The following is a 27,595-nucleotide window of genomic DNA, read 5'->3' on the forward strand; positions in this document are numbered from 1 at the left end:
ACCAGCCCTCAGGAGCCCACAAATCTCAAAACTGTGAATGCAGCAAATGAGTCACCACACATGAGTTAATGTTTCAGCAGTCTTGCAGATGAGCCCTGCAAGGACGTGAGCGCTGCTTGGGGCAGCCACAATGCAGGCGCCTCATAGGGTTCAGCTGAGCCCATGGTGTCCTGGCCCCAGTACCAACCATTTTAAACTGACTGTGACCTGAAGATATGAGGTGCTCATTAGAGGCCTTAGTAGCTTAATATCATCAGTAGATTGAACCAAGCTGTTCTAGTCTTTGCCAGGACAAACATTAATAAAAGGGACCATGTCAATAAAACTTTCCAAGATGAACCCATAGAATGAGGCACTTATAGACTATTATAAACAATTTGCCCTTTGGTGGTTGTCCGTTATCAGGCCCAGTCAAAGCCTCGATAAGTCTTGCCTCTTTAGGAATCATTAATTTCCTTGGAAATTTAAACAGCTGTCACTTGTGATACTCTTCAGGTGTACATGTGGGAAAGATTAGCTAGTGTTTATAATCCAATCTGTTCATTAAGTGCCTGCCCATGTGGAACCTCCTTCACAAGTGAAGAGTCCGGCCTGCAAAGCTCCCACAGATAATTGGAGGCAGCCATGAATTATGCGAATGAGCTGTCGACAACAGGGATCGTGAGGCCTTACTGGTATCAGCTGGTCTCAGGACAACTTTTAATGATTCCTTGAAAACAAGATCTGGCCTCTCTGGGCCCATGTGCTTAGTTCCCATGAATGAGGAGAGCCAGGCTGATACCTTGTGCTTTCTGCTTGGGCTGTTGTCCTTCCAGCTTGCTCCTGCTCTTCGAGATGGCATCTTTCCACAACACAGTGAAATGCCTCCTCCTGGAATCAGGGCCATATGAGGTCACCAACAGGCTTTAGTGGCCCCAGCTGGCCTCACTCAAGATGTTCACCCACACTTCCTCTGCCCAGGGGCTCTCTGTACAGTCATGAATGGGCACTCTGGCCTGTCCTGAGCTAGGTGTGACTATCTCTAGCCCTGCCTCCACAAAGGGCCTTGGTTCTACTCCATAGCTATCTGGAGTCCTTGGTGGATCCCTCAGTTGTATGTTGCAGCTTGTCTCCAGCTCTGCCTGCAGGTCCTTCTCCTTTTGCTCCTGACTGGAGTCCCTGGGTAGACCCCGGGCCCGGTTTACCCCTTATGTTAGGGGCTGTGAATGGCCCCTGCTACAGACCATGTGTTACTGTGCCCTGTGGGTGGGGGTATGATCTGTGCTGGAGTTGCCCTTGGCTGTTGATTTGTCCAACTCCATGGTACAATTCCTGGTTGTAATCCCATGATAGACACAAGCTCCAGGTTTTGTCTATGCTGCTTCAATGTGACCACTCTTTCTTCCTTGGGAGACAAAAGATGAGCATCTCCATCTTACACTCTAGTACTGAAAATGCTCCTGAAGCTGATGATTCTATGGCCATGCTCGCAGTCAAGGGGATGGGTGTCACTGGGTACTGCTGTTTTATGAAACAGTGTCATAGCTCAAGGAGTCAAGGACTTGCACAACCATGTCCTTAAGAACGCAAGTACTTTTAAACACCTACTTATTTCCATTCTTGCTTGTTGTGCAATTCCACTTGGGCAGCCAGATCAGACATCATCACAATAGTTGGCATGTGACCATTTAGCATGAGATCAGTGTTTCAGATGGCACATGGTTTTGCTAAAGACACAGGGAGCAGATGGCAAAATACAGCCTTTCCCACTAAAGCTACTAAGAGTGGAAGCTGCTAAATGCTTTGCAGAGGATGCAAGTCATTTTCTCAATTTACTCCTTCTTCATTATTCTAAAAAGATAATTATTATTTTTTCATTCTCCAGCCCTTTCTTGAAGTTCCTAACAGTCAGCTTGAATAAAATTATCCTAATTTTTCTTCTCTTTCGCTGCTTATCTTTAAACCATTGCCATCATAATGAAAAGAGAGAGACTGTATCTCATTTCAGGGTCCACCCAAGCCCGGTTTAGGCTGACTGCAAGAACTGCTGGGCCTTCAGCCAAGGTTTCTCATCTAGGCCAGGGTGGAAGGTTTGGGTTTTGAGTGAGAGTTTTTGAAGGGATGGGTGGAGGTGCATGTCAATACTTCTTAAACTCATGCTCTGGCTTTGAAATACTTTTCTGGAGATAAACAGATCTTGCATATACCACACACCAATTCTGGAATTCATGCTACTGTCTGAGCTCCTTGACTAAGGATGATTTATCTTTGATATTCAGATGGGCTCCATTCTTACAGCAAAAGTCTGCTCTGACCCATCACATAGACCAGCACCATAAGTCTGTAAACTCTAAAGGCATGCCAATTATCAGACTGGCTCAGAAATGCTCAGTTGGAATAAATTAGTTTATTATTTTCTGTGAAGTTCATATATTGAGGGAAATCAGTTTGCCACTGAAACATGAAACAGTGAACTCTGGGGTCTATCTTTGAAGAGAAGCCTAGGTTCTCTATGTCATTACACCTACTGGTTGATTTCAAACAATGGTTAGGTATTTATGTTTTAGAGCAAGGACAGGATTTGACTGAAGAACCAATGAGTGAATGAGGCAGGCTGCATATTGGACTACACTAAGAGCAGCATTGCTAGTTAATTAAGGAAAGTTAGAATTAAACTTTACTTGGTGCTTGGGAGGCCATACCTGAGATACAGCATCTCATTTTAGCCGCAGTTCAAGGAGGAGAAACTGGAGAGAGACTAGAGGGGCTACCAAACAAGTTAGGAACCCAGAACACATCTCCCTCTGAGGAGAGGTTGAGGGCGCTGGGCCTGTTTCTTCCTGACAAAGAAAAAGGGTGATTACTAACAACAGAAAAACAAAGATGTCAGAGCCAAATATCTGTCTTTTGTGGTAAAGTATATAAGAAGGATCAGTGGGCACAAAATGGGGCTTGGGAGGAGATTAGGAAAAACATTTTGACTAGGAGGGTAGAATAGGGGAACAAGGTAGTGTGTTGAGAGCCAGATGCTTCCCACTGGTGCCCAGCAAAAGGACAAGAGGCAATAGGTGCAAACTGAAGTACAGGAAACTTAATTTAGACACAGAAAAACCTTTTTTATGGTAAGGATGATCAAACATTGGTACAGGTTGCCCAGAGTGGCTGTGAAAAATTCCATCCTTGAACATTTAAAAATATGACCAGGGAAGGTTCTGGACAACCTGCTCTAGCTGACTCTTCTCTGACCAGGGGGAGTATATTAGATGATTGTAAAAAGTTACTTCAAACCTCAGCTGTCCTCCGAACCCCTGAAGTTTATCTATTGTTGCTAGATTGGTCAGAGTCTGGAACCTCATTTTTTTTCCCCCCCAGCATATCATACATACAGTCAGTTTTTCATCATCCAAAGCAAATTTTCAGGTTGTGCATTAACCATGAAACTTGTGCAGAGACATCAAACCTTGCTCTGTTTGAGTCAGCACAGTCTCTGAGTTTGTGTGGTGCTGTACATCACTAAGCTGGGTTTGCACTACTTGAATGACTTTTCTTGAACATACCCTCAAAGTACAATCTGATAATTTGGATCACCTGTATTTTGACACTGAGTGGTTAGGATTAGTTCTGTAATAATCTCAATAAATTAAAATACGCCTTTATTTAAATTTCCCTACCAATATTGAAACAGTCTGCTTAAAAATCAGGTTCTGTTGGTGTCACATCTGATTTTCTCTCCCTACATGTATCAGATTATGCTCAATTTTTAAGAACACAATTTATGAAGGAAGCCATTTCTCATAAGAGGATATAAAATGTAATCTACATTGTTGCTATTCTGGAACTCTTACCCGATTCTTCTCCCAGGTGTATCGGTACTGTCACAGGTGTACCACAAGTTGCTTCTGCTAAATTTTCCTGTAGTTTCCTAAACATAAAAGAAATAACCTATTCAGTTTTTCCTAGTCTTCAGTAATTCTTTTTTTTCCCCTAGATTATTTCGATTGTAAGGTGCCCAGTTCCCTTTAAAATGTACTGCTTTAACATTGCACTATGCAACTGCTGATTTTCTGAAGCTGCAGACTTGGGAAATGTTTCCTGGTAGGAAGACCTTCCAAGCCTGCAGCTATATAGTTATACTGCATGTGTAGCACAAAACACAGACCTCTACATTTATACTGATGTCAGTACATTGATATCGCACTACCTATGGGGAGGTACCTCATTAAAAAAAAAATTAAACAATCGTGCAGGGTAGCTAGGAAGTAGTGTGAACATGGCCATTGTACTTGCACAGAGCAATTAATGCCAAGTGTGAACACCTAGGAGGCTGAGCCCAACCACTCTTTTTGACTGCAAATAGGTGGTTGACTTTCTCTCTGCCAGATTAAAAAACCAGATATTTCAGCAGAAGTAGCTTACATCAAATTACCTTAAAAAAATCCCAGTTGCCTCCCAAAACTAGCCACTTTGCCTTGACAGAAAGCTCGTCTTAAACCCTGTTTACTTTAACAATAGTAAACAATTTATGAGAACAAATTGGCTGAAAGAGGACCTAACAGCTTCTTTGCATTCGTATCAGTGATTGTATCGGCACATTCTCACTCAGTGGTGCTGCAGTTACTGACTTGGCTGCTCTGGGAAGTCTCCATCCCAGCTGGAGCTCAGAGCTACATAAGTGTCTCCTTTTGGTCTTTATTGAAGACTAGTAACTAACCTTGTCAATTGAAGGAAGGACACTACCTGACCCCTTTTTTTTTCTTTTTTTTAATAGTGATTAGTAACTAGCCCATAAGAGCACTACATATTTAAGGCTTAAGTCAACCCTAATATCATTTCAATGACTCAGCTGCATTACATTGATAGTTAGATGGTCTTCTACCTCACCTGCATGGTCAGACTCCTACAGGCTACATTAATCTTGTGCTCTTTTATGTCCTTTGCCAGAGCATCTAGAGGAAAAGCTGCTGCCGGCATGGCCATGTTTTTGTGAGTAGCTGGCCATGCTGTGCTATGTGCTGACCTCAGCACACTTACATGTGCTGGAAGCAGGCTGTAATGGACTGGAGCTGCAGAGAGACATCCTTATTTCTGCATCATAGTAGAGCATAAGTGAGAACACGCCTCACAGCAGAGGACCCGCTGTGGCTGTGCAGGCACTTAGGGAGCTTTTAGACAATGAAAAGGCATAACAGAGGTGCCCGCAAAATTTTAGATGCCTTCACAATAAGGAACTGCTGAATAATAGCATTCTTCATCACTTTTCTTGGATCTAAGTTTTGTCTACATTGCATTCAACCCGGCTGCTCTTGATCCTTCTAAACAAATTGGAACAATTTTTTTTGGTACAAATGAGTTATATTTTATACATTCAGCATAAGAATTTTAATGAAGTTTTGGAATTTTGTTTCCAGGATGAAGTTTGAAATATTGATGTATTTTCTTTTCAGTTCCTCCCTTTCCTTGGCAATCCCCTGCTAGCATTAGATTAAAGTATTTGCCTTTCTGAATTGTAGCCTAAATGGTTACAGCTGTTGAATCATCCCAGGCTAATCAGGATGAATTATGGCATCTGATATTTGAATAGACTTAGCTCTCACTTCACTTGGCTTTGTAAATCACTTTGCCTATGTCTACACAACCTTTGACATGAAACCATGCTCATGGCATGCTCCCTGACACAGCTGCCTCGCAGGAGACCTGTCTGGGCAAACCAGGTGGTGAGACCAAGGCTGTGGGATGCCACCTGTTGGGATGTTCTCCGAGATCACCTGGGGCCAGTCTCTCGGAATGGCTGCCTCTCTGTGGGAACAGTGAAGTTGTGTTGTGGTTGGCCCCAGGGGAATCCCTCCAGGCTGTGCTGGGAGCAGTGAAATTCAGTGACAGTAACCAAGGGCCCCCAAGAGTTCGGAACACCTGAAGCATCCACATACAATCTTGTACAAATACTGAGTTTTGAACTCTGAGGTGCTGGAACTGTGCTGCTATATTTTTGTTCCTATTTATAGGCTACAGTGATGTTCCTGGTGATACTCACACCAAAGAGTGACTCCCAACCAAATGAGGCAGATTGGCCTGTTTCTGTACTGCTTAAGTCTCAGCCATTTGGAAGGCTAGATTTTATCTGTGCTGCACATCAGTGGTGTGCACTGTACTACCTCTTCTTCCCTCTCCTCACAGACACCATTGGACATGCTAATGAGTACCAGAGTCTCTACTCACCTCAGAAAGTGTGAGCCCTCACTCATGTGAGATGTGGAGGGAGAAATGTGCCAAGAGAACCAGGACTGGGATGGATGATGCTGCCCGCCCAACATGGACTGGCCCCAGTTAGTGCTTACATTTTTCATCTAAAAGAGCTGTTGATAAATACGAAAGCACAGAATGAGTGCAGACTATGCAGTATTCAGGGAGAATGTGGAGCTGGCATAGGGATGTAGACTAGTGTTGCACAAATTGGTTTATAAAGTCCCTAACTTGCAGTGAGAGAGGGGCTCTGGCATATATGTGCATTCAGTGCACAACCCTGCAGCTCACCTGGGTCCTTCAGTCCTTGAGGCTGTGTCTGCACTTCTTCCCTCAGCTTCTCATTTACAACCTCCACACCTGAGGACCCACAAAGTCACAAGACTTTATTGTCAAACTCCTCCTGGCCCTGTCTATGCTGGCTGTTCACAGCTTCTAGGGAAGGAAACTTGATGGGATCTAGTGATGCCTTAGGTTTTAACTTTTATATTTTTCAAATCCTGTACTGCTTAGTATGTAACTCTGAAACACCATATAGACTGTTAGCTACTGTTCTCTCATGCCGGTTAGACATAACAAACCCTCTCTGGGCCTGGACTCAAGGACACCTTGTTGTCCCAGGCCCCAAAATATGTAAACTAAAGCCTCTGACAGGAGGAGCAAACTTGGGGTAATTACATCACTACCTGAAATTATAATTGGAGAATTAACCCCGACATGCAAATGGACCAAACTTACAAAAGTGTGAAAAACCTGTGACCCAGTGTGCATCTTGGGTGGAGCCCCTTGGAGGCTTTTGACTACCCAGGGTGTACCTTTGAAGGCCCTTCAAATAAATACATGCTTTTATTCTCTTAATCTTGTCTAGCCTCTGTTTTCAGGTAGCCACTTCAAGGCATCACTAGTGTTCTCTCACTCTGTTCCTTCCTTTTGGGAAGACCACCACTGAGCAATGCCAATTCTTTTGTTTTGAGCTGGATGCCTTGAAGGAGTGGTGATATTATTGGCATGCCTCTGCCCCACCCACACATTCTAGTTTTGACGCTTTCTTCCTCTTTGATGACTCTTATATTTTTGCTGATTTTTTAACTTCATCATCCTTAGCCCTGGCTGGGCAGCTGGTATTAGACATGAATGAAGTATGTTTTTAGGGGGAAATCCATTGACAACAATGGAAAAACAAGAACAGAGAAAGCAAATGAGTGTGCTGTGAGGAATCCCAGTTTTAAACAATTGCCAGCTGAGAGATTTCCAGAATCAGGTATAGTTTCTGTGCATTTAATACTCTGCAAAGGATTTTTCTTCCATTACCTGGTGTAGTGTGCCCTCAAACCCATCTGTGTACAACATCCACTGCTGCCCATACTGCAAGAAAACCCTTGCTGTCACATTTGTTTGGATCAGAATATGCAGACTTTGCTTGATGCTTTGCTGGCTTTTCACTGGAGGAAATAGTGAGCCGCTGATCCCTATTCACCTCTATGCCTCTTATGATTATGTAAACTCCTTCTATTTTCCTTTGGTGGTTTATTTTTCAGAATAAAGAAGACTGGCCTACTCAGTCATTCCCTGTAACTGAGTCATCATTTTAAAATGAAAGGACTGTTGCTTATAAGCAATTTATCCTTTCTCTAGATTATTAATCTTTTATGGATGTAGAACTACCATTGTTAAATGTCATCTCCTTGTACTGACTCTACTTACACAGAAAATTATACCTAGCACTGTTACTTCAGAGGTAGTAGTTCATGATATCCTTGGAACTGTCTTGTAAACAAGGATAACATGAATCTTTCATCCCCCATCACAGAGACATTCCTATTTCTATAAACTTGGAGGCTTCCTGTAATGCAATACAGTAATATCACAGTTCAATAGAGTTTTCAGTTTCACTGAAGCAACAAACTAGGAAAAAAAGAGTATGTCTAAAAACTCTTGGAAGGTACAACTTGAGCTACAGTAAGCACAAGCCAAGTGTCTGCACATGCTTACTTTTGTTGTTTCTCCTGCAGCAATTGCAATAACCATATAATGTGTATGTGAGCCTTCAATGAGGCTTGTCCTGAAGGCTGCAGGAATGGTGGTTCAAGTGCTTCTGCCCATAAATAACATTGTCTCCCATGATTCAAGTTTTCTGTCTTTGAGACTTCTGCTCTGATTTGTGCTCTTTTGTAAATGTAAAGCCCATGCTGTCAAAGATAATCTATTAGGATGCTCTAAGAGATTTTCTTAACTACAATAGGCTAGAGGACACATTTTGTATAATCAGACTTTTTTGTAAATTATGTTTCTTTTCATTGGCACATTAAACTCTGTTGCTTTTGTCTCTTTAACCATATGATGTGTAAATCATCTTGCTGATACCAGCATCCTAAGAACCAGTTATGTGAAACAGCTTTTGCAGAAAATGCTTCTTGCCCTTTGACCATTTAAAACCCAAACCAAACAAACAAAAAATCCTCCTGTAGCTAAGATGTGATCTGTTTAACTCAACAGGAGGTTTCCAGGACTTGGGTGAATTTTAACCATCCTTTTTGACATAAGTCAAGCTGTGCAAAGCAATGAAATTCTGATTGCTGTGTGGTGGGATGACTGGATAGTGTTACAGTTCCCTCATTAAGAGGTACTGGAGTTAAGCAGGGGGAGTTGAACTTTCCTCTGTATTAAAACAACAAGCGTGGGAGACGAGGAGAGCAAGCTGAAGAACAGGAGTTCACCTTATAACAACAAAGACTTAACATGCAGTATATCAAGTCTCTTGAACTTTGTCCTGCTTGGTAGTTTATCAGACAACCAAGATGAACAAAATAGCAAAGAATGATTTAAATCTGTCCTGATTTCAATCTTCTGGCCTAATTTTCAACTTCATTCTTTTTCTGTTCTCTCATTTCATTGTTCTGTGTTCCCCCTCCTCAAGAGACATTCACAGTTTATATTAATCTTAGAGTTCAAAATATATATGGATCCCATTAGTGAAATAAAACACAATGAAGATGAGTGAGATGTAAGACAGAAGTTTTTCTAACCTAGTGGTGATTTCCCCCTTTTTAGCACTGTATCCAATTTACTCTAAAAACGAAACACGGCTCAAATAGTCTCCACTAATTTTTTGTCAATGTTAACAGTACATAACTACTGTTAAAATCTATGGCAATATATTTGTGGCTTTTTTGAAACAGCAAAGATTTTTCATACCACCAAGATGAAAATAAACTCTATAATATGAACTGACACTCTGAATCAAATTTTACAGACAGTCTGTATGAAAATTGGAAGACATGACATTTCAGTTCACAAAGTTAAAATCAGGCTATTTTGATTGGGGGGGGTTGGTTCCAGAAAAAGACACCACAACTTACAAGACCACCATTCAGCCCTGGTGAACTATTTAGAAGCAGTCAGTCATAAAATAGTTTGCTTTGGGAAAAAACAAATGATTGAAGTCTTGATGTTGAGGCAAACCCAAGACACCGAGAAACACTTCTGTTGATTACAGCTGAAGAAAAGCAAGTCAAGGAAGATAATTATGCAGTAAGCGAGCAATGGAACTGTAAAACTTGGTTTCACAAGGAATTTTGCCCCAGGTTCTGTCCTACTCTCCTTGGGAATTGCAGCTCCCTCTTCATACCTCCTTGGTTTTTCTTTTCCATGTGTTTAGGCTCTGTTAAAGCCATGTGTACACTGACAGCTCCTCTACATACACAGATTGATTAGGTAGAGCTGTAACAGTCTTTTAGCCAGAAACAGCACTAATTCAAAGTTTTGGAAGTGCTTTTGCCAGGACAATAAAGTTAAAACACAGTGGGATACTGTGGTTTATACAGAGAAAATGGTAGAGAAATGAAGTGAACCTGGTTCACTTACAGTGAGTATGAGTTCCAAACACTGTCAAAGCTTGAGCAAGGCACCGGTTTTCCCAGCCAGACTCTATGACTTCCTAATGGTGCCTGCAACAGCCAGCAGCTGCAAGAGTCATCGTCTCCTCTGTCACAGGGCCTTGAACAACACATACCTTTGTGTCTACAATGTGCCATGGAGTTAGAATTCAGTATCAGAGGGCTGAAGAGCAGACTAGAGCACCATCTTAACCGCATTTTCTCTTCCAAGGAAATAGAAAAATTTTGCTCAGTGATACTCCCTCAATGCTTGGAATCATTGTGTTTCCTAAACAACTTACTCACTTGTAGGTTAGATAGGCTAATGTCTGCGCTAATAGCCAGAGTTACAGGAGGAAAAAGCAGTCATTCACTTTATTTTTCCTTCCTAAATTTTCTGCTTTTTGATTTATCTTGGTAAGTGTTTCATTGTGGCAAATACATTGCTCTCCAGCTACTTCGCCCTGGTGTGCAGTGCTTGGAGCGCGGTGTCTAATTCAGTGGGGCATAAGACTAGCTTGAATTCCTGGATACTGCAGTAGCCTAAATATTTAAATAAAATGTTACTCTATTATGCTGTATGTTTAAAGTTTGGCCCATGTACATCCTCTCAGCAGTCTGCAGAGTCTGTGCTGAGGAGGGAAATTAGTATGTTTCTCCAACAGAACGAGAATGTATTCTCCATTGCCTTGGGTAACATCGCCTGATAAATTCACTGGAAGTGCTTCCAAATCTATTGTGTGCCTGGAGTTACCTGCAGTGCTACTAGGAAAAACAGAGAAACTTTTGGCCTGGATACTTGACCTAGTAAATACTTACGACCTAACATAAGCCCCAATTCAACAAGGTACTTAAGCACATACCTAAATACCCACATGAATAAAGTCAGCCACGCTTTTAAGTGTCTTGTTGAACCTGGGCCATACAGAAGCTGAACACATCAAGCAACTACCCACATCAAGTTCCAGTAAAAGAAAATTGATTTCCAGAGTGTATTCCCTCTGACTGTTAACAGTGAAAAAGAGTGGGACCGAAAATTTGTGCTGCTTCTCCTTCTTGGTTACAGACTGAAGCATGTTCTTCCTTTAATTGAAGTATTTTCTCTCTGGTACCAAGAGTGATTTATGAATTTTTGGAACTAGACCATATAATGTGAAACAAAGACCCATGTTTTTCGGTATTATTTAGTCCCTGAACCTTTCATAATATCAGAAACAGTCAAATAGGAAGATTCTAATAAATACAATGAATAATGAAATTATTTATTAATTAGATTAAAATTAGTAACAGGAAAGCCTGTTGAATTGGGTTGAACTTTGTGGCATGTCTCTTCTCCAAGGGGTTTTGCAGTCAGTGGATTAGTCCAACTTTTTATGTGTGGAACCTACTGCTTCAACAGTGGGGAAAAACTGCTCTGGGATATAATAGTTGGTTAGGCAGTGACTGGTTATTATTTTGATGTGTGTTTTATTGCCATTTTGAAAAATATCAGTGCACTATTGTCTAACTTATCACTTACAGATGCTTCATGGATGCAAACCAGAAAACTATCTGTGGATCAGCCATTTATCGTACATTCAGAGATAAGTGGAACTTTGGACCACAGCCTTCCAAAATTTTTTAAGGTAACTAAAGTTCTCTCTTAAAGTACATTGAGTGCTATCTTGAGATTTATACTGGCACTATTGTTGTACAGCACGAACACAGCAAAATCACTGCCTTTACTGAAATAATTACTTACACAGCATTATAAAACAGTCTGGCTATGTCAAATTGTTAATTCAGAATGCCCTCCAGCTAGTCTGTCTCCCATTAAACCTACTACTAGGTCAGATGATAGTGCTATTCCAGCTTGCTCTATGGAGCTCAGGACAGTCTTGCTATATACAGCAGTGTAGACAAATTCATGGTTACCAGGAATGCGACAGCACTACCACTGCAGTTTTATCTGCATTGTGATAGTGCCTATGGACTGGGGAATCATAATTCTCTGTTCTAGCCAAATACAGTTGGATGTCAGTCCCTTCTCAAAAGGGTTTAATTATCTGCTTAAAGCAATGATTTAATCAGTGTGTTGAAAGCAGTAGTGATAGTAAAAGAAAAATAGGGTTGTATGGTTTCTTACGATATGCAATTTTTTTAATGTGTAACCTAGACATAAAAAGCTAAAAGATATTAATGACTCTTTGGATTGGATGATAGCCTGGTACCTCCAGGGATTTGATAACAAAGTGACCTTGTGGATTATGTATAGCTGTAAATGACTGCCTGAAAGAGAGGATGAAATGATTTGGACTTAAAAAATTGCAGGAAACACTCTTTTTCCACACGTCTGCAGAGGAAGTTCTGTTGCTTGGATCTCCTCAGTTATCTTCAGAGTGGCCCAAGCTATATCTATGCATTCATACTCACATCTTTGAACTAAGCCACTCTGAAGCCATTCTTTTATCAACAATTGCAGTACAGCAATTCTTTATATACAACATAGTTGGTATTCACAGACACCTAAGGAACCAAAAATATTTCCTCACTGCCAGCCAAAATGGACCTCATGCCTTACTTCCCTGGTCTTAAACCTTAAGGGCTTAATTTTGTATCTTGTTGACTCACTGGTCTAGAGAGATCATTCCTGTGAGGGACCTTGTTTCTGCATTGAGCACTGGTAGCTATCACTGACTTTGAGAAACAGCAGCTTGGAAAACTGGACTGCTGTGAAGCTGAGCAAGGACTTTGATCTCAGCTTGTCAAATAGTGTTCATCTTTCTTGTTATGAAACCTGAGCACATAATTTAGTTTCCTGTTTTACAGTTATGCAATGTTTTCTTAAGACCATTATTTGAATCTTCCTCTGAGTTGAGAATTGAAAGGTAATGCAAAGGTAACATCCATTTCACAATTTCCAACGAACAGGAAGATTTCTGGACATGAAAGGAACTGGTCTCACATTTTTTGGCCAAGGAGTCCTGAAACCAGATGGTATAGATTTTGTACCTAAGCCTATTCAGCGTTTACTGCTGGCTGCTGTATTAGTCCTGGCAGCTGCTTGGAAACCTCCTATCCCCCTGAAAATTAACACCTGGTTTCAGAAATACTGAAATACAAGTGATGGAAAAACTATTTAGCTTCATGAAAGGAAAATTCATGCATTATTAAATGGAAATTTGTTAGCCCAGAAGTAACTCTGCTTCTAGAAGAAGCAAAAGGCAAATCTGCTGAAAAAGATAACTTTGTCTCACAGAAAAAATATTTTAAAAAATAAGTAACTTTAAGGGTGTCATTAAACACATTCAGATAAATAAATGTTACTATTAATGCTTTAAGTGTTTGGAAACTCAACATTAACTTAAACAGTGTTTTCAGACTTGGGCATCTATCTCCGTAGACCTAAAGTAATACTTTGAAGTTTTCAGTCCATAACCTATTTGTTATTAAGTATGCCTGCACATGTTCAGATTTTAGAGCAATGGTTTGGTCTTAATATCTCAGAGTCAGTTACCCTGCCCACGAAATGAGGATCATGATTTCTGTTATCAACTTTACTGTAGTTGTGAGATGACTACATACCTGCTTGCAAAGGTCTCATAAGTGTTAAAGCCATCAATGGATGTGTACAGGGAAAAAAAGGACTAGATTTCACGAAGGGATTGAAACACATTCAATTTTGCTTATTTCAGGAGGAATTAAGAACCATTCTGCATTTTTAATATTTTCCTTATATGAATTTAGATCAGAGTCAATCCCTCTCAATTTTAGAAAATAAGTAGATTTTATGCATGTGATTGTCTAAGGTCTCTTTCTGAAATTCCATGTCCCTAAAATCTGCATTTTTTCCCATGCCTGCTTAGTGCCTCACACCCCTCAAGGCAGCCCTGACAAATGGCCAAGTGCAATGAATGCCAAACTCATGGAGCTTGTGCCTCAGAGACTGTAAAGATTTACAGGCTCCTGCTTGTCAGCTGTTGTCCCTTTTATAACTGTTTTTTTCAGCTCAACTTCCAGTTGTGGAATATGGGGCAAGGTCAGGTGTTATTGGTGCCTTGAGGGTGAGGAAATGTCTCCTTTTGTCCTCCTTTCTTCTTTTTGCCTCCTTCCCATGATTCATAGAGTCACAGAATCATAGAATCACTGAATGGTTTGGGTTGGAATGCACCTTAAAGATCATCTAGTTCAAACCCTCCTGCCATGGGCAGGGACACCTTCCACTAGACCAGGTTACTGTAAGTCCCATCCAGCCTGGCCTATGAACCTCAGACTCTCTCTAGATGGAGATTTTGACAGTGCAGCACATACTCCTCACATCTCTTTTGGCAGGTAATAGAGGATTATGACATTGTTTGGGTCCCCAGACTACTTTTTCTGAGTAGGTGGGCATCCACATGTCAGGCAGTGACTTAAATTTACAGATCTCTACACAACTTGATTTTGAACTAACCACTTTTAACTACTAATGTATGTCATACAGCTAAGACTTCAAAAAACTTAAACACCACCATCAAATTCACATTGTCTATAGTTTGCAAAACTTAATGTGGTCAAATGCACATTTAAAACACAGTTTCACCCCATAAATAAAATTTTTAGATAAACCAGTAAGAAAAACACATGCTTTTTCATAGCAGCTGCAATTGTTCTTCCAGCTGTGCAATACACACTAAGACAGGGGCTGGTGTTTGGCTCTGCATCTGTTTGCAGAAGCCATACACATTCCAGAGTAGCATTCGGGCACTGTTTTACTGAAATGTGGTTGAGCTGCACATGAAAGCAACAGAGAAGGTGGAGTGTGGTACAGTTTTGTAGCACATATTTACAAGGATGCCTTTCCAGCGCTCTTGTCCTTGTGCTTCATTATGAACTGTTTTCTATTTTGGCTTTGACATGTGAATGAGTGTTAGTGCTCAGTTCATGTTTTCCTTGCCAAACATTTTATTGATCTCTAGAGTAAGTGGACAGCTACTCATCCAGCTATTGAGCATTTTTTTTAGCATTTTTGTTGTGCTTCAGTTGGAAGTCAATAGGAGAAGACATCTTGTAAAAGGCAAGATGTTTTTATTTAACATATGACATAGTAAACATACTTGTTTACAAAGATAATAGATGCTGAGGTTGCAACTAATCCTACAAATTTTTTTAAAAATCCTGATTTTTTTGTAGACTAGATTTTTTTAAAGTTGAGTAAAAAAGAAAGACTGGTTGTATTTCAAACACAAACTTTATTAACAAGAAATTCAAGACATGATTGTGTACAAAACTTGCATCTCACTAACTCATGATCATGTTGCTTTACAGAACTGGAAAGGCCCAAGTCTCTGAGACACCAAGTTAGATGCCATGGGCATTTTACCTCTTAAGTTATATTAATAGTTTTCATAGTTTGTTTCTAAAGTCAAATATATGAAAAAAATACTGCAAAATATTATAAACTACCCCATAAAATCTTTTGAGGTATTCCATGATAGGAGAAGAATTAACTAGGTAGTGGAAAAGTCAGCCATTAGCAAAGTACTCTAGGCATCCTAATCATGTTTTGCATAGGTACTGGGTGAGAACTTCACCAATAATTTTCAGATGCTTACTAAACTTTAAAGATTGGAGGAATATTTGGGATCACATGATATTCTTCATGTACTGAAAAATTTATTAAAGTTTCAAAATTTCATTGAGATTAAGAAAAGGATCTATGTGCTTGGAGCAATGATTTTCAGGAGGTATGCTAAGAAGAGGTTTTCCTGTTCATGTGTACATAGATTTGTTGACCCAAACAGATAATAGACAAATCAGGGCTGATACTTGAAAAGTACTTAAGATATGCCAGAATCATATTTATGAATCATATGAATATGAATCATGATTATGATATGACAGAATACGGGTAATGCTGTATAAAGATGCATTAATAATCTAGTTATGGATATAGCAATTCATATCTCTAATAGGTTCAGGCAGACTTTTTTCTATGCATAATACAGCAAATTGATATATTGCAGACTTCAAGCTACCAGAGAAATGCTAGAACTGGAAATATGGAATCAAATCTTCCTCAACACAGAATTTCCAAACCCCATCTTGTACTTTGTTACGAGTAGGCAATTATGGGTGCAGAATTCAGAAATTCCATTTAATTGCTAAATTCAGCTTTATATACATATGGAACAGAGTGCCCAGAGGAACACAATCTAAATCAAAACTTCATGTCCAGACACTGCTGCTAGGAGAATTCAGATCTTTTGTATGCACAGCTGTACAAATATATTTAACACATTCTCCCACAAATTTATGCTCAGACCTGTAGTCATTTACTTTCAGGTTTAATTTTGTTGCTGTGCTATTGCACTGTTTCCCATTGGAGTAAGGAAAAATAAAATTTTGACATTAAGCTGTTTCATAGAAGATTTAATACATTTCTTACCCTGTGCTTGCTCCCTGACATCAAGCAACTCGGAGTGTTAGACAACATAACTCTGAGCTCTGCTTAAAAACTGAGAGCAGTCTAGTTCCACAACTGATACTGTCTAAAGAAAACCATGGCAAAACAAGGAATGAATGAAAAATAATTCTTTACAATGGCTGAAGCACATGCCAGAACCTGTGGACCAGACTCTGTATAACCAATTGCCAACTGGTACTTTCTACATCTTTCTCTCTATGATACCTTTGTGGTGAGTATATTTGTTCCAGGAAAAGGATTTTTGGTGCATTTTCCCATTTCATTTTGGGGCTGAAGGTTGCATTCCCCATCTCCCAGAAGCATGCCACAAGGCTGTGGACATGCAGAGATGCCTACTTCGCCTTCTGCATGTTGAAATACTGTTGTTGTAGCAAACAGAGCATGATTAAGGACTAGAAAGAAAAAGCACAAGTGGCTGATATTGTAGGCTAGTGGTCAAGACAGCCTCCAAGGGTAGTGGAGATTCTTATTATGAACCCTGGTCCTAGCTAGATGGAGCATAAAATAAAACCCAGAAACAATCCTAACAAGGACCAGACTCCTTGTTAAGTCTGAGCTTTTCTAATTTTGACATGCAACGCCTTGTTCAGGACTCTTAACTTTCAGCCCCACTGACAGGTACTACAATCATTGTTGCATTCCTCCACAGCTGCATGTACAGAACGCTGAACAGGGGGCCAGGCACAAAGTCTGGAGTGTAATAGTAGTAACTATGGTGTTTATAGCATGACACTAGCAGGCAGCAGCTCTGGTCCAAGCCAACAAGAACTCTACCAGCCAACTCCTGGATACAACCCAGAGGCTGGTGTATGGCAGGCACTGTCCCCAACGGTGGGGATTGACTAGATCATCCTATATTTAGGGAGAATTTTGCCATTAGTACCTGAGTGTAGCATGTCTCTTGCTCTCCGACCCATTACTATGTCTAACACTATACTCATAAGAACAGAGCTGGCCTATGAGGTCAAAAAGAAGAATTTTATTCTGAATGAACAATCAGATTCTGCTAGAGGAAACTGACTCCCAAAGAAAGAACAGACAAAAAAAAACCCAACAACTATTTCAAATTGTCCTCTGTGCTGGGAATCACACAGAAAAGGAGTAAGGCTTTGAACTATACATCCAGGTACTGATGTCTGTGGATCTTTACACAAACAGATGTATTTCAGAACCATATTTCAGGCTTGTATCTAAGGACAAATGAAGGTTTTTTCATCCACATATAGAATTCACAAGTGTAAGAACTGTGGCAGAAGGCAGTTGTTAAATTTATTTTGGAAGTAAAAATCAATTTACTTCTTTGTAAAAAAAAAACAATAGGCAAGTACAATCCTGGTAATTATTGAAATGAGTGAGAGTACTGAGTTCACAAAGGACCCAAATTGGATTAAACTGCTCAAAATAATATAATATTACAAAAAACATTTAAAGGGTATGCATTTATGAACATGTGTTTATATTGGGTCTGGCTGAGATGGAGTTCATTTTCCCATAACAGTCCTCACAGTGCTGTGCTTTGCATTGGTAGCTAGAAAGGGGCTGATAACACCCCAGGCTGTGGGTGGGCAAAATCCTGAGAGGGGACACAACTAGGGCAGCTGACACAAATGGTGCTGGTGGTGGTGGTGGTATTTGTTCTTTACAATCTTTGCTCTCCTGCCATGTGTGCTGAAGCCCTGCTTCCTGGGAAGTGGCTGGGCATGGCTTGCTCATGGGAAGCACAGAATAAAAAGATTGGTGATTCTTCTCTTTGCTTTGTGCATGCACAAACTTCTGCTTTAGTAAACTGCCTTATCTCAACCTAGGAGTCATTTTTCCAGGAAAATTTTCCAGTTATTTTCTCTCTCCTGTCCAGCTGGGAAGGGGGAATGATAGAGTAGCTTGGTGGGCACGTAGTGCACAGCCAGTGTCAACCTACTGCAGTCCTTTTTGGCACCTAATGTGAGGCATGAGCCCGTGACCCTGGGATTAAGGGCTCCATGCTCAGCCAAGGTTGAGCCAATTAGGAATGATAGTAATGGCTCTGTGATAACATCTTAAAGAAGAAACTAGAATTACTGTGCAGAAGTAATTGAGGCCAGAGAAGGAGCAGAGTGAGAATGTGTGAGAGGAACAGCTCTGCGGACACCAAGGTCAGTGGACAAGGAGGGGGAGGAGGTGCCCCAGGTGCTGAAGCTGTGCCCCTGCAGACCATGCACGACCATGGGGGTGCAGAAATCCATCTGCAGCCTGTGGAAGAGGCCTATACTGGAGCAGATGGGTGCCTGGGAGGAGGCTGTGAACATGTGAGAGGCTTGTGCTGGAGCAGAGTCCTGGCAGAGACCTGTAGAAAGATGTGCCCATGCTGGAGCAGCTTTCCTGGTTAGACTTGTGACCTTGTGGGGTATCCATATTGGAGCAGGCTGTGGTAAAGGACTGCACACCATGGAAAAGTGACCCCTGTTGCAGCAGTTTGTGGGGAACTGTTGCCCACGGGATGGACTCATGTTGGAGAAGTTTGCAGAGAACTGTCTCCTATGGGACGGACCCCACGCTGCAGCAGGGTAAGGACTCTCTCCCTGAGCATGTGTGATGAACCGACCATAACCCCCATTTCCCATCTCCTTGTGCTGCTAGGTGAGGAAGTAGAGCTTGGGAAGGAGGGAGGGGTGGGGGGGAAGGTGCTTTAATATTTATTTTACTTCTCATTATCTTGCTCTGATTTTGTTAGTAATAAATTCAGTTACTATCTCTAATTCAAGCCTGTTTTGTCCATGACAGTATTCAGTGAGTGATCCTCTGTCCTTATCTCAACCTATGAACCCTTTGTTGTATTTCCTCTCCCCTGCCCATTTTTGGAGGGGAGTGACACAATGGCTTTGGTGGGTACCTGGCATTCAGCCAGGGTCAACCCACTACAGTGTTCTATGGTTCAATTTTCTTTAATCTTCAGAGGCCTCTCAAAGGCCTCTAAATTTAATTTCAGACAAACTGGGAAACTTTTACCTCACTAAAGAATGCTAAATAAAGCCTAAAGAGGGATGGTTAGGATCAGAATTACTCCTTGTCTCCAGCCACTTCATTCTGCACTGGTATTGTAAAGATGTTACCAATGCAACTGGAGAACTGAGCTATCTTTATAGCTGTTTCACTTGTAGCACTGCAGAACACTTGAGCATATCAGTGAGCACAGGGCTTCCATAGAATGACTTTTACATTAGAAATTTCCCCATAAAAACTAGGCCATCTAGGCCCAGTTTCCCATATTCTTTACATGCTTGTTTTTTTTCCCCTCATTCTCCTGTCCTGGCTCTCTTCCAGGACACTTTGCAGACAAAAATAGGCCTACATGATCAGATAAAAGTGGGAAGAATGCTAGAGAACTGCAAACACATATTTCAAAAGAGCAAATATCTCTAGACCAGTTTGAGAAACATGCTGGAAAAAATTCTCCTGATGACAAGCACAAACATATTTTTATTCCCTCTACAAGGAAGAGCATTATTCAATATCAATGTATTACCATTAAAAAAAAAAAAACAAAACTGAAAAAGCACACACCTGCCAAATCTTTAGGCAAAGAGCTGCTTCTGAACAGCAGTTTTATGCTTTTCTTTGTGTTGCTCTATGGCAGCACTGAATAGTTGGTTTGTACAGGAGCAAAGCACCATCAGTCAGGGTGGCAATGAGCAGCAGTTTTGAGGCTCCCAGGGAACTGTTCCACAGTACAACTGGTAGCTGGTGCATCACCGGTTATGTTAAGGAGCCACAGCTCCTATCTGGGCAAACGTACTTGAAAAACATCACAGCAACCTTACTTACTGTGACAGACATCACTGTATACTGAAAAACAAAACTTAACCTTTGCCAATATTCAGGCAAGGAAGCCTAAATACAAAATGTAAAATACCCGGGGTAAAAATGAGGGACCTTAGAGCTGACTTCTGTTTCCCAAGTGTCAGCTCACATTACAGTATGTTCCTTCCAAAAAATCTTGCATTTGTGTTATGATTCACTCTGTGGCACTAGTTTTGTTGTATTTGTGCTGACGCAAGAGGTGTGGCTTTCAGCTTAAAATACATATTTTTATTAGCTTTGTGGGTAGTTAAGTTACCCAATGTAAGCTCAGGTAGGTAGCCTCAATGTGGCTAGAAAATCAGTATTGCACTCTGTTTACTAAACCAGTTCTACTGGCTATGGTGCTTCCACATACATGTATGTACTTCCTAACAACAGGCTTACACAGTCTTGTAGGGCAGGGGAAGAAAACTTGATATGGCTTCCCGTCCCCACAGTCACTATGGTTATTCTTGGGTTAAGGTTCTGATGCAGTTTCTTATAGCAGAGAGCAGCATCTTGCCTCTGTGCAAGGCTACAGCTGCTGTCTTTTCGTTTTATTAACCTGAAGTGTTACACCCTCGCTGTTTTCCTTTGTGTCAAGCATTGTTTGAAGAAAGTGTATTTGTTCTGTACAGAAAGAAAAAGATTGTATCAGCAGCTGTTTATTTAGAAAACTGTGGTCAACGTTACATTTATTTAAGTAATACTTATGGTGTTGTTTTACATTCAAAGAAGTATATACACTATCTTTCACTCTGTAAACTACCACTTCCATTTAATTGCATTTGGAACTGCAAATGTTATTATCCCCAGAAGGCAGAACGATCCTAAGCTATTGAAAGAATTTTTAGCTCAATGGATAATTAATATTTGAAGCTTCTTTCTAAACACTATATAGCAAGATATTAAAAAAAACCCCAAACCCAAAATTACATTCCTAAGAATAAAATTAGCAGTTAACTAGCCGAAAGGAAAAGGATTTAGTAATTCCTGTACTTCACCATACTCTCTGAAGAAGTACTTTTCCTTCCTTTATGCTACAGCAGCAGCATTTTAAAACTTTAATTTAGGTACCTTCAGAAAACTACTGATTCTCAATAAGATCTGGAATAGTTTCACAGGGGTTTATATTTTGCTGATGATTGCTGTTAAAAAAAGGTGCTTGCGAATTTTCAGAAAGCATGACAGATTCAAAGATTTCTGTGCACTCAAAAGAAATGCAAGCATTTCTTTAATGATGAAAACTGAAGAGTAATGCTGTAGTTCTCCAGAGGGAGAACTACAAATTGCTTATTTTTTACTAATACGAACCTAATGTTTTCAATCACTTTTCAAAGAAAAAAAATAAGTAGTTGAACTTTGCATCCCACTCTCAATAGCTTGTATTAGATCATTCATTTCTTAACATAATTTTGAAGACAAATGATTTCATGTCTGCATACTAAAGAAAGTGGATCACTAAGGAACCATTGGCAGTAAACTGTTTGGCATAAATTATATTACTTCATTCTCAGGTGATTGTATATTCCTTTCGGCAGTTAATAAATAACTTCTGAAAATCTTCATGGAAAAATCACATTTTGATTACAGCCTATTTAAATTGTTTGCATTTTATCTGAAATGTTCTCTTTTTTAACTCCCTTATTGATTACAATGGTAAAAGAAATAAATACAAATTATTTCTTTTTCTCCTCCTGTTTTCTTGACAGCACAATACATGCCAACTTTGTGCACAAATGACAACTCCTATTGTAATACAGGTGTATTCCATGCACTCCGAAGTCAATCTTTAAATTCTTGCTTCACTTCAGCGGCCACTCTTCTTTTTTTTCTATCATGTTTGCACGTAACAATAATGTTATGGCTTGGCTTCTGCCACAAAAAGTGGGATTTAAATAATCAGCAATCAATTCACCTCATCTGAAACCTAACCTGTGTGTTGTTTCTCTTTGAATTTAGTTTGCTGAAGTCCATCATCAGGGGTACTGGGGCAAACCAGCCGGCAGGCAGGCATCCCACTGGTTATCACCTACCATTTATTAATTTAAAAAATATCATTAAGTGTGTTTGTTTTTTGACTTGATCAGTTTTCTAACTGGCTTTAACATTAACAAATATGCACATATATCCTTTTTTTTAGTACATTCGTGGGGTATGGAGGCAGTACCAGCCAAGAAGTGGGCATCTTTCATTTGCAGTGGCCTAACAAGCACTTCCTGCTCAGCTTTAGGAGAGCTGAGGATTACTGACAATCTGAAACATCAGGAAGAGGTTTTTGCTTCAGGTGGGGATATCTCAAATTGTGATCACCCATTTTCCTCTGCACCCATGGCCAGAAAATTGGTGGAAAGTTGTATAGCTAAGCAGACCACTCTATAGCACATCAGTTTGTGTTTCAGAGCTGACATTACCCAAAGGAAATCAGTGAAGAGGTAGAAAAATGCTGTTGCATATCACACTTCTAGGGTTTCTTTCTGACTGAAGAAAAAGTCAACAGGGAAAAAAAACCATGCTCCCTGTGGCAGAAGAGGCTAAAAGATGTTACTACCCTTCATGTGAAGAACAAAGTGGAGAAAAATCATGCTCAGGCCTTCTTGTGGTCAACATCTCTGATCAGCTCTCCCTGATAATTAGAAAGTTGGCAGCTGAGTAATAAGTATCCATCTATTAACCTTAGTTTGAGTTCCTTATTGGTGGCCATTACTATTACATGTTATGCTAATTAGACCAGTTTTTAGTAAAGTAATATCCTGGGGAATATCATCGAATTTTGTGCTCTCCTTTCTTCTCTGTTTTAAACATATTTGCACAAAATATATATTTTTAAGGCAGACAACAGGCATTTTTCAGAATATTGTCTAGGTTTGCAAAAGTTTCCGAAAGAAGGGGTTTTTTTTGGCAAGTCTGGATTAGCTGATCAGAGCAGAGGTGCTGGAAGATCGTTTTGCTTTGTATGTAGTCATTGCAAGCATGACATCTGAAGAGAGTAACACTCTGTTCCTTCTGGAATTTGGGGGAGGAAATATGACTGGCATTAAATGGGTGTATTAGATCCAGGAACAAAATGCAAATAAAGTACAAATCTAAAAAAATAATGAGAAAATTTACATGAACACAGACAAAGTGGGTATGTGAAGTAATTATTTTTCGTGTAATTTATTCATCTTTATGGTTTTGATTGAAAACACCTAAAATAAACATTTTCCTCTTACATAATTTAATAAAGTAATGGGCATATACATCAACGTGATCCTGCATCAAATTACATCAAAAGCAGTGAAACTGATACACTTTTAGTTGACGGCATGTCAAGTGCACAAGGAATATCTGTGAAGGTAAGAGTGATTGCTGAGCTGTGATTTACATGCTTCAGTATGAATGACACTCATTTCATGAATGCAATCAAAGCAGTCACAACAGACAGATGGTGTCTGGCCTGTGGAAGTCAACCGACTTTAGACAGGTTCTTAGAACCTGATGTACAGAGAGCTGATACACAGAATGTCTTGAAAAATGAAACTGAAGCTTAAATTGTAAGCCTTAAAATCAGCAAATAGTTGGAATTTCAAATATAATTTATGATGTTTTGCCTTTCTTGTTTTTTACTGTTCTGGGCCTGAAACACAGATAGAAATAGAACTAAATAAATAAAGCAAAAGTAATGAATATAATTTATTCTAGAAAATTGTCTCCTTTCTTCATGAAAATAAAAGGTGAATGCTAAACACAGTTTTGACTAGTATTTATTACTGCAATTAAATGATTGTCATTACATCAATAGTGACAACCACAAGGCAAAAGTTTCTTGTTAAAATTGCCTTTCCCCCTTCTTTTTCAAGCAAGAGATTTTCTTAAGTTTCACAGAGGAGAGGAAAACATACAATTTGCTCCTTTGTATTATCTCTTTTCCTGTTTCTCTACAAAAGTATTCAAGCACACCTGACATCCAACAGAAAGAATATACAAATGTAACAGGAGAGTCAGTCTGTGTACCCCAATCACTATGATCAAGCCTATCAACCACATTATAGAAAAGTTTACATTTGCTGAATTGTTATGTTCTGTTTTAGAGATATCTTTTCATCACTGAAGAAAACATCAAAAGATTTTAGGCTTTGACATCCATATCCAGGATAAGTTTCAAAGTCTTTCATCAACCACTGAAACTGGATTAGCACCAGAAAGTATTTAACAGTCTCTACCTGACTAGAGAAGAAACCGAGAGACCTCTGGCTTAGCAAGAATTTATAAAATGTGATTATTAATTTCAAGATATCACACACTTTAAATTGAATTCTTCAGCATTTCTGGGGGGAAGATTGACTTTAAAATTATGACTTGATGAAGAGCTGATGAAGAATTTGACTAAAGATAATGTCAAGATCCAGAAACAAAGTAATTAAACTAACAGTTAGGAAGTACAGAGGGGGAGAGCAAATTTAACAAGCTAGGATGTGCTTATAAAAGTTTCAGGACAGAAAGGACACATGGCTTTTAAATTTCATTTCCAAATATTACCCTTATGTCAACTTACAGTGCACTACAGGAGTGGATAGAATTAGTCTTTAAATTCATCTCTTTCCTTACAGAAACAGAGAACTAAATGTTTACCGGTTTGCAGTTCAGCAGTGATGGCCCCAAACTTGGCCTCTTTTTAGACACTGAAATGTATGGAAGTGTTTTCAAGAAACCCACATAATCTGGAAGCAAAAGGGACAAAATAATGTCACTGAAATTGCCTGTATTAAAAAAAAAAAATAAAAACAGAATTGAAAAGACTGTTTTCCTGAAGAAGTCAGACCTGGATGGTACTATTTTAATTGCTGAATTTTCCTTGCTCTAATCATCAGTCCCAGATGATGCCTTTAATTCTAAAACACAGTTCAGTATTGCTGGAAAACTGGGAAGATGCTGTGCTGCAGCTGAAGTTCACAGAATGAACTAATGTGTGTTTTAAAACTGCTACTGCTAAGAAGTAGAAAAATATGAAATTCTTGAAACGTTATTTGAAAACAAGGCAACTGCTTGTAGAAAATGGATTAAAAACTCCTGCAGCTTTTGAACAGGTAAAATATGAAAATCTGTCTATAAGGCACAGAATCGCCTTCTTTTAAAAAGCTGCATGAGCATGAAAAAATTAGCAATTTCAACTGTCAAATAATGAATTTAAAACACATTTTAGTTATTCTTTTAGCTATTTAAATATTTAATAATATTATAACTGAACATTATGGAGTCTATCAGAAAGAAAACAGTCGTTCAAAATCAAATATGAGGTTGCTGTTTTCTATGATTCACTGTAATCATTAATCCTCATTTAATACAGTGTTAATACAGACCAAACAATTGAAACCCTTGTGATTTTAAAAAAAATTATTTAGTTAACTTATAATTTTTGTCCATTGCAATGCATAATGTGCAAAAGTACAATTTTTTCTTTTTCTACAATATTTGTGTATTAAAATTAAGATACTAAAATCATTTTTACAGAAATATTTATTGATAAATAGCCTAAAAGAAAATTTCAAGGAGAAATCTGAAATACTGAATTTCATGTTTGTTCAGTAAATCAGAACCCATAATTTATTATTTCTACATTTGACCTGTTATCAATTGCTTGAAGTAACTATTGTCATAATTTTTTCAAAACCTAAGAAGTAAGGAAATATGGTAAATATGCAGATTTGAGTCAGCATTTTAAATTACTACTTTCTGTGGCTAAAAACAACAACAAAACTCCCCTAGTCCACTATAAATATCTATAGAAATATAAATCAGAACCAATAAACTCTAACAGTATTACACTTAATAGTAGATTTCATTATTCAGTCATTGTCTACATAGCAAGCACATGACTAAAAGGTATAGTTACTCGTCTTGAGTCTCTGTATCTGTCATCTTATACAGGTCACCGCACAGTTTCAAATTTGTGTGGTATATTTTAATAGTTTTAGACCTACAGTTAGAGGCACCTTTGCAATTCTTACAGTTTGTAAAATGTTTGCCCATACCAGTTTCCCACCAACAGTGCAAGATACTAAGGCCCAGTTCTCAGCTCACATAAGGTCCAGTGGAACTACTGATCTATCCCAGCTGCAGATTTGAATCTGTTGACATGCTGAGTTATTGTTGATCCCGATGCAAGTTTCTGTGTGTATATTACGAGCACTACAGTATATGACCCTATGTAGCTCCTCAGTCAGAGCCGTTCGGTTAGCCGAAAAAACCCCAATGTTTACTCGTGGCAGTGCTGCTGAGCCATTAACTGTGATTATTATTAAACTGAACAAAAACGTTCTGCGTGGTAGTGTGCTTACTCCTTCACAGAAAAAAAATGTTAAGACCCTGACTTTAAGATCAACATTGCTGTTGACGATTAATGCCAAGTGACAGTCAAAACTGAAAGAACAAAGCATCATTTTCAAATATCTGACGGAGTATGAAGAACTGGCAAATCTTAAATTCTCTCCTGCTGTCAGATATCATAGTTCTATCTGGACTACATTTTGTGCATATTGTAAAATTAACTAAAATACTAAATCATACAGACTTAAGAACATACTTCAATAAAACTGATTCATATCTGGGTGCTGATACTTTTGAACATATTAAGACAATATCTTGCCGACATTTAAATTTACAAGTGTCCCATAGGCAAAAAAAACCCAAAAAAGCTAACAAATATGCTGAAAAACCCCGTACCTCAGTATGAAATCCTGACCCCTTCTCCAACTAAGTACACACCGTCCAAATACACTGAGAATGCCAAGCTACAGGGGCCCCTCTGCGGGGAAACCTGTATTTCAGTCAGCAGCATCCGTCAGCTAAAGAAGTGCAGGGACAGATGCAGGAGGAAGGATGACACGTGAAGTGGTGGCCGATTTCAGAACCAGTGTGTGTTTCTGCGTACAAGTTAGTCAATGCCATACGTGTACTAAAGCAGGATTTTGTCCCGATTTACGCGCAAAACGCAACTATCACTCTAGGCTCATTTCAGTGCAACATTATGGTGCTAATTAGGCTCCTGGTCCTGCAGTCCTGCCCCATCTCCCAGCAGGGTCACACTGTCAAAGGGGCACAAGCGTGCTGTACAACTCCCCCGGCTTCTGCGGCAAGGAGTAACACCACGCTCGGCCGACAACCGCCACCTTAAACCCCCCAGCCCGAGGCTCGCCTGGGCCGCGCCTGCCGCTGCCTCTCACCGGCGCCGCGCTCCGGGAAACCCCCCCGCGTGGCA

General features: G+C 39.6%; 1 long non-coding RNA gene across 3 annotated transcripts in view; it reads right to left on the minus strand.

The window, feature by feature from the left end:
* The window catches only part of LOC108448028, a 97,713-nt gene extending 70,124 nt beyond the window's left edge, over nt 1–27,589 (minus strand). For all 3 annotated transcript variants that reach the window (XR_001863809.1, XR_001863811.1, XR_001863810.1), the window contains exons 1-2: nt 24,970–27,589; nt 3,825–3,901 (exon numbers count right to left, since the gene is read on the minus strand). This is a non-coding gene — a long non-coding RNA (uncharacterized LOC108448028). The remainder of the gene's footprint in view (nt 1–3,824; nt 3,902–24,969) is intronic.
* Nucleotides 27,590–27,595: the final 6 nt, after the last annotated feature.

This window comes from Corvus brachyrhynchos, unplaced genomic scaffold, assembly GCF_000691975.1.
Source record: "Corvus brachyrhynchos isolate BGI_N302 unplaced genomic scaffold, ASM69197v1 scaffold14, whole genome shotgun sequence".
In the NCBI taxonomy this organism is placed as follows: Eukaryota; Metazoa; Chordata; class Aves; order Passeriformes; family Corvidae; genus Corvus; species Corvus brachyrhynchos.